Below are 8,383 nucleotides of genomic sequence, written 5' to 3'. Positions count from 1 at the left end.
CCCGCCCGTCGGTGGCACAAGGCGGGCCTTTTTCTATCCGTCCCCCTCCCTCCCTCCGGCCGCACCCCCTCCACTCTTCCCCACTCTTCCCCTCGCTACCACCGTCGCTGCTGCCATTGCAGTCGTGCAGTTCGGACGCGAGCTCGCCCAACCCCTTCCCCTCGGCACCGCCGAGCTACCCAACCACGGCCACCTGGTTTGCGCACCCGCCGGCCGGTTTTGGGGCGGATCCGGTCGGTCTTGAGCTCGACGGCTGTGGGAGGCCGGGCCGCGCCATGGACTGGCCGGGCACCTCGCCGGAAGGCCCTGGCAGGGCCGCAAGGCCACATGCAGGCAGTGGCTCCTCCTCTAGCCGCTCGGATCTGCATCGTCGGTGGTCCGCCGGCAGATACACGAATGGCGGTCGGCCGGGCTCGGTGCTTGCCCAAAAGCTCGTCGGCACACCGTTGCCACTTATTAAGTGCGACCACTGCCCAAGGATGGTCGTGCGCCGCGTGTCTACAACGCCGGAACATCCCGGATGGGTGTTCATCAAGTGCTTAAACGATGGGGTATGTGTTTTTTTTAGCTTCAGTTTGTGCTCTAGATTTGACTAATGTGCTAACTTCAAATTTTGTTGTGTAGAATGGATGCAAGTTTTGGTATTGGGAAGAAGAGTACATCGATATATTGATAGAGCGAAATTTAGTACATGTTCGTGCACTTTTAGCTAGCATAGAGGATGTAAATGAGACAAGTGCACTTATTGCTAAATTAGAGGCTAGACACGAAGCAACATCTACATCTGGCTTGAAGAAGAAAGGAGGATGCCAGATCGAGCCTCCTCCACAGATCAACAATGAGTGCATCAAGAAGGCCCTAACCCAACTCAAGAGCGCAGTTATGGAAGTTGGCTATCTTCTAAAATGTATTTTTGTTGTTCTTATTTTCTTTGGTCTTGCTTTACTAGTCAAAATGTGATGATGTATTGTCATGTACCAAAAATGAATGATAAAAAAAAGTTAAGGACTTGCGAAGAAAAATACGCGGACAGGATACGGTCGGGATGCGTCCACGCGCTGGGCACATGCCCACCGCATCCCAGAACACGCCCGGACACGACCCCAAATCCCTACCCAAACGGACAGAATCCGGACAAAACAGACGTCCGTTTGGGGTCGTGCAGTGGAGTTGGCCTAAAGCAGCGATTGCTTCTGATGGATTGGAGGCTTCTGGGCGGTCTGAATCGGGGTTATCGAATAGAGGGAGGCAGTCGAGGCCAGTGCCGGAGATCCTCCTGCTGACGCGGGCATGCTGGGTCGCAGCGGCGGGCGTCGGTGTGTAGGTTCGGGCGACTTGATGCGAGTGTGATGGCGGAGTTCTGGGCTTCATGGTGGCGGCGCCATTGTTGTTGTTTGAGTTCTTCTGTTCAAAAGAAAAGAGAGAGGGTGAGGAGAGAGATGAGATTGATGGTACAATTGGGTGGGAGAAGTGCGGGAAAGAGCTGGCTCACCGGCGGGGTCCTGCTACTGTTGTTGCAGATCGCCGGCGGGGATGACTGGCTCGAGCTACTCGGGTTCGAGCTGTGGGAGAGGGGCGCCTCGAAGGTTGCCTGCTTCCTCGACAAGGGCACGAGGAGGCGCTCGGGCGCGACTGGATCTGGGGGAGAAGAGGACTGTGCTATGCTGTTGTTTTTTGGGGAGAAGGCGATAGTGTTGTGCCGCTGTTTGCACGTATCTGGATGGACGATGGATAATTGATCTAATCCAGCACATCGTAAATGCCTAGCCGCCTTGCCTGAGATACACACGCGTCCACTAGGAGGTCCCACGCACCGCCACAGCATCTCTCCTGGTCCAGTTGTTTATTTTCACTTATCCCCATCCACATGCGACCTCTCTCCTCCATAAGCCTATACCCACACCAAGTGACACGCAAGGTTTTGCTCTCAAAAAAGTGACACATAGGTTTTTTTAACAGGTGGTTGAATCCGAAGGACCCAGAAGCTGTAGTAGATAAAAGAACTACTCCCACCCGGACCCCTATTTCATTTCTAAACGCCTAAAACGCCTGCCTGATCCGGTTAGTGTTCTGTTAAAAAAGTGACTCAGCCAAACCCCTTATTTTCTCCTTAATCATCCGGACTGACTAGCGTGTCTCAAACTTGGACCAAATTTGCGGGCAATATAAAAGTGGCCAGAATCGCGAGGGCACCTTGCTCCACGTCATAGCCATTACAGACTATCCCACCTATGGCCACCCACTCCTTCTCTCTCTACCCCGGCAACGGCAAAGACAGAGGAGATGGTGCCTCACGACGGCGACGCTGTTGGCAGAGGCGGCGACTAGAGCTCGCGCCCGCTGGGGATGGAGCTCGTGCGTGTCGGGGCTACCATGCCGCGTCGAGGACAGAGCGGAGCCCATGTGCACCGCGGCTGAGCCGGATTTAAACCCCATGTCGTTTGTATAATTAACCCACAATTCATCTTTCTTTCGTACCAACACCGCCCGGGATTGCAATGAACACCTCATCAAAATCAAATTAGAGACGAAAGAAACCGTCAATAACAGTGCATGTACGCCTCGGCAGAATCTTGCATGAAAAAACAACAAATTTTTCATCTTATGTTGAGAAGGAGAGACCCTCATCAAGACCTATTGGGGTCTTGCTCATGATTATTGGATTAGGCCCATGTAATATTTTTTTTACCGTTGCAATGCACGGGCTCTTTTGCTAGTCTATTATTAAAGGGAGGTGCTATTTTTGATTTCGTTCCACTTTGTATGGTCCCGCTTCAATTAATTTCACGTACGTTATTTTGGTTTCGTTACTTGCCACCCGTTTAGACTAGCCACAATGGGTAGTAACATAAAGTAGTAACATGCCCATGTTACTGCTCTATGTTACTACCTTTATATTGGGAAGTAACATATATGTGGTAACATGCAAGACTTCATTTATTAGACTATAGACTCATCTTGCCTTGATATGTGTGATGTTACTCATAATAGTAGTAACTAGCTATGTTATCACATGTTTCTCTTTCTTCATTTATTACTTGCCACATCATCTATTTTATCTAGATATGTGTGATGTTACTACCTATGTTACTTCCATTGTGAGTAGTCTTAGGCCCAACAAAGGAAGCCTATCTGGCGGCACACTGTAGTCTTTTCCGGAGAAAAATAAAATTATCAATGGGAGGGTCTGATCTCATAGCTTGTCAATCGGACAGGCACAGTTTGTCCAACTGACCCATCTAGAGATATGAGTGGATTTTTCTTCTCCCGTTGCAACGCACGGGCCTTTTTGCTAGTACAATTAAAAAAGTAAGTTCACTTAAAATTAAATTTTGTGATTTCGGTTAAATTAAATTTAGGACGATAAAAGTGAACATAATCACAACTCTCTCAGGCATTTGAAGATTTTGGCCGTTAGATTGAGAATCTGTGTCGTCCTCACGTTTGATCTTCAACTTCTCGTTAACTGGGCCATTAACCTAAGTGGCGGTTGCTCCGATGGAAATTTTGAAGTTCTGTCATGCATTTCGACCTTATGCCACAGAGAGCCGAAGTAGGTTGATTGCTCGAAAGAAAAGAAAAGAAAAAACCATTCATTCCTCTCTCACGACCAGGGCGATCTGCCACCGCCGCCTTTCTATTGTTGTTGTCGCGCTCAGGGTAGTCAGAGTCGGGATTTGGAGTCAGATCGATTTTCCTTTGACAGAATCGAGTCGTGGAATCAAGGATTCTACAAGATTTACTCAAATAAGATATTATGTATCCAAGCAAAAAACGTACACATCAATGCTAATTGTATCCCACTTATTTTCATGGCTAATCTACTGTCTAGCTTGCATGTACGGAGCATATATGAGAGGCAAATATACATATAACATTTAAATCTTCAATACACAAAATTTACTTAGGAGGTTTTTTTAGAGTACCCGAATAGTCGGTCACTTGTATAGCTGACCTGTAGTGCAGAACCTTGAAGAGTCTTGCTCTCCTTCTCCGCTCAATCTTGATGCATCCTCCTTCTCACACCAATTCCATTCATCGACAAGCCTGATCCTCAGTTTTGATCTAGGATTTTTTAGGGCGAGATCGAAGGTGTCAGCGGCTAAGTGTTTAGCTTTGCGAGGGGAATAAAGGACCATGGGGCATGTGAAAAGGGGTTTGGATGATGACATACTATTATGAACAAATGGCTTAGACAAATTAGCAGAATCGGACATAGTCGATAGCATAGTCGGGATTCTACAGTTTTGTACAGGATTCTATGATTTGGATCACGACTCAAAATGATTCTAACTGATCTGGATTCATAGCGGGACTTTGATCGGCATGCTTCCATAGGGTCGTGAAGTCGTAGGATTCTAGGAGTCGAGTTGGGATTCTCACTACCTCCTGCTTAGGATCTAGAATGGAATGGAGGTCAGTCGATGAAGAGAATATAAGAACTTTCAGATGCAGATACATGTGGGAAAGAGTGGATTCCTTATTTGAATAAGTGAAGGACTTGTGGAAAAAGGAAGGGACGGCTAGAAACTTGAATGAAGTGGATAAAAAACTGTTGAACATGCAGCGTGACCTAAGGGGATGCACAAATAAGGATTTTGGTTCAGTCCTTCAGAGAACAGGGGTATTAGGGAATAAACTATATCGTTTATGGTACTCTATGCCTTCAGCCCAATGGCAAATGGAAATTTGTAAAGTATCAAAGGAGTTAGATGAACTTCTTTTAAAAGAGGAGATGATGTGGAGACAGAGATCCCGTGTGACTTGGCTGAGAGAAGGAAACAAGAACATGGGGTAACTTCATCGTAGAGCTACATGGAGGGAAAAAAGAATATATCGGTCAGTTACTTAATGAACATGAAATATGGGTGGGGGACCAAGAGGGGATTTGTAACACCCTCGATGCGGCTATATCTCCCATGTGTCAGAGCACGACTTAGAGGCATAACCGCATTGAAGGCAATGTCGCAAGAGAGGTAATCTTCACACAACCCATGTAATGAATAAGGAAAAGGATACATAGTTGGCTTACAATCGCCACTTCACACAATTACATGAATAAAGCATTACATCATCCAGATACAATCAAGGTCCGACTACGGAACCAAAAAAAAGAAGACTACCCCAAAAGCTATACAGATCCCCGATCGACCCCAACTGGGCTCCACTACTGATCAACTAGAACGAAACAACACAAAGGACAAGATCTTCATAGAGCTCCTCCTTGAGCTTGGTTGCGTCACCTGCTCGGTATCATCGGCACCTGCAAGCTGGTTTTGGAAGTATCTGTGAGTCACGGGGACTCAGCAATCTCACACCCTCGCGATCAAGACTATTTAAGCTTATAGGGAGGGTAAAGGTATGATGTGGAGCTGCAGCAAGCGACTAGCATATATGGTGGCTAACATACGCAAAAGAGAGCGAGAAGAGAAGGCAAAAGCACGGACGAACAACTATGATCAAGAAGTGATCCTAGAACAACCTACGTCAAGCATTACTCCAACATCGTGTTCACTTCCCGGACTCCGCCGAGAAGAGACCATCACGGTTACACACGCAGTTGATGCATTTTAATTAAGATAAACTTTAGGTTTTCTACAACCGGACATTAACAAATTCCCATTCGCCCATAACCGCGGGCACGACTTTCGAAAGTTCAATACCCTGCAGGGGTGTCCCAACTTAGCCCATCACAAGCTCTCACGGTCAACGAGGATATTCCTTCTCCCAGGAAGACCCGATCAGGCTCGGAATCCTAGTTACAAGACATTTCGACAATGGTAAACCTAAACCAGCAAAGCCGCTCGATGCGCCGACAATCCCGATAGGAGCTGCACATATCTTGTTCTCAGGGCAACATCGGATGAGACATCCTACGAGTAAAACCAACCCTCAAGTTTCCCCGAGGTGGCCCCGCAGTCTACTCAGTTCGGACCAACACTTAGAGAAGCACTGGCCCGGGGGGGGTTATAAAAGATGACCCTTGAGTCTGCAGAACCCAAGGGAAGGTGGTAGGTTGTTAGTGCAAATGGTAAAACCAAGGTTGGGCCTTGCTGGAGGAGTTTTATTCAAGGCGAACTGTCAAGGGGTTCCCATTATAACCCGACCGTGTAAGGAACGTAAAATCCGGGAACATAACACCGATATGACGGAAACTAGGGCGGCAAGAGTGGAACAAAACACCAGGCATAATGCCGAGCCTTCCACCCTTTACCAAGTATATAGATGCATTAATTAAATAAGGGATATTGTGATATCCCAACAAAATAACCATGTTCCAAACATGGAACGAGCTCCAATCTTCACCTGCAACAAACAATGCTATAAGAGGGGCTGAGCAAAGCGGTAACATAGCCAAACAACGGTTTGCTAGGACAAGGTGGGTTAGAGGCTTGGCATGGCAATATGGGAGGCAAGATAAGCAAGTGCTAGGTATCGCAGCATAGGCATAGCAAAAGAGCGAGCATCTAGCAAGCAAAGGTAGAAGTGATTTCGAGGGTATGGTCATCTTGCCTGAGATCCCGCAAGGAAGAAGAACGAGTCCATGAAGAAGACAATCGGATGTAGTCGAACGGTTCCTCACAAACACAATGTTATCGGAACCAACCTGAAGAAGCAACACCGGAAAGGAGCAAACAACATAGTAAACAACCAACACATGAACAAGGCATGATGCACAACCAAGTATGATGCATGTCCGGATTAATGAAGCATGGCATGGCAAAGTGCACAAACAATACTACAAATTAAGTGGAGCTCAATATGCATCGGGATGCATATTGACGAAACACCACATCAATTATTTAGTTCTCTCTTAGTTAGGTACTCAACAAAATTAAATGTTGGTTAACATGGCAAGAGGTGAGGCATAACAAAACAACACCATCTAAACAATTTAAATGGGGCCGGATATAACAAATAACGAATCTGGTAAATCCCCACATGCATTTAGCAATTTAATGTAAACAACAATTTTAAACATTCTTGATGTTGTTATCATGATGCGGATGACATTGCAAGCTTATGCAATTTTATGAAAAAGTTGACATGAGCATTATGAAACATTTGTCACCGTGGTGGAAAGAAAAAAAAGGCCACGATGACGAATCCGAAAATGATGCCACGGCACCATATCGGTTCTGGTAGCTCACGGAGATACCGGTGCAAAGGAAGCAAGGGTGCAGATGTTCGGAACATGCTAGAGATGGTGGGGTGATCCCGGTTTTCGGGTGTCCCACGAGTTTGGCGGCAAGGAAACGAGTGACAATTTGGACACGGTGCAAACACGAGCATCTCAAACATCGCAAGCATTCGTTCACGGATGTCGTCTTGGGGTTATACCTTCGAAGCGTGCAAACGAGACGGTTCAGGTTCGATGGGACATAGTGGTACTCAGAGCCTTGTCAAAACCCAAGCGACGGTAGTCGTACACGACGCGTTGTGGAAGTAGTTGTACTCGCGGACTTCGGCGGCGGTAGTCGTTCAGGGTTTTGTCGGTTCGTCGTGTAGCCGTACATGTTCGACGTGGTATAGGGTTCAAAGTCGGGCATGTCCTGAAGATGTTCAGGGTCACCGTGAGGAACTTGTCGAATCCAGGGTCTCAGTCGTCGGTAGTGGTACACGTTTCGAAGGTGAACTTGACAAACTCGAATCCCTTCGGGGTTGTCGTGGTACTTGGGGTCTTCGGACTCTCCTGTCCCGTTCTTGTGACGGCAGTCATTCACATTTGTTCGGAGAGGTTCTAGACGCATCCCGGATATGTAGTCGTACACGCACGTAGATGAACTTGGCGGGTCCTCGACGTCCTGGTACTTGGCGTTCGGTGCGGTACTTGCCGAGCAAGAGGCGAAGTCATGGTACTTGACGTTCGGAGCAGCAGTATGGAGGTAACAACGGCAGGGCAAGGTGGAGGTGCACTGGTGGCCATCGGGGAGGTGCAACATGAGCGACAAGGAAGCCATGGGCGTGCAACAAAGCAAAAGGGGCGCCGGGGCTCATGGGCGCAAGGCGAGCAGCAGCAGCAGCACAAGTCACGGACCGAGAAGGTGCTGCCAGGCGCTGATGGTGGAGGTCAACACCGAAGGGAACGGGGCACCGGAGTTGGATCCGGCCGGGAACGGGCAACGGCGGTGGAGGCCAGCCGGATCTGGACGGGGTAGAAGGAGGACTGCGCTCCCGCGGTTGAAGACGAACGGGCGACGGTGCAACACCCCAGGAGGCAGCAGGGCGCGGGGACGGCAGGGGCGTGGCCGGGCGCTGGGAATGGTCGAAGACGGAGGCGTTGCGAATTGCCGCGGCGGGCGCCGTCTTGGAGCACCCCAGCCGGAGGACGAGGCAGGGGCACGAGGGGTGGCGGAGGCCATGGACAAAGCAGCAGGGCGGC

Source organism: Triticum dicoccoides, chromosome 4A (assembly GCF_002162155.2).
Source record: "Triticum dicoccoides isolate Atlit2015 ecotype Zavitan chromosome 4A, WEW_v2.0, whole genome shotgun sequence".
Classification (NCBI taxonomy): Eukaryota; Viridiplantae; Streptophyta; class Magnoliopsida; order Poales; family Poaceae; genus Triticum; species Triticum dicoccoides.
This window is presented reverse-complemented; position numbering follows the sequence as displayed.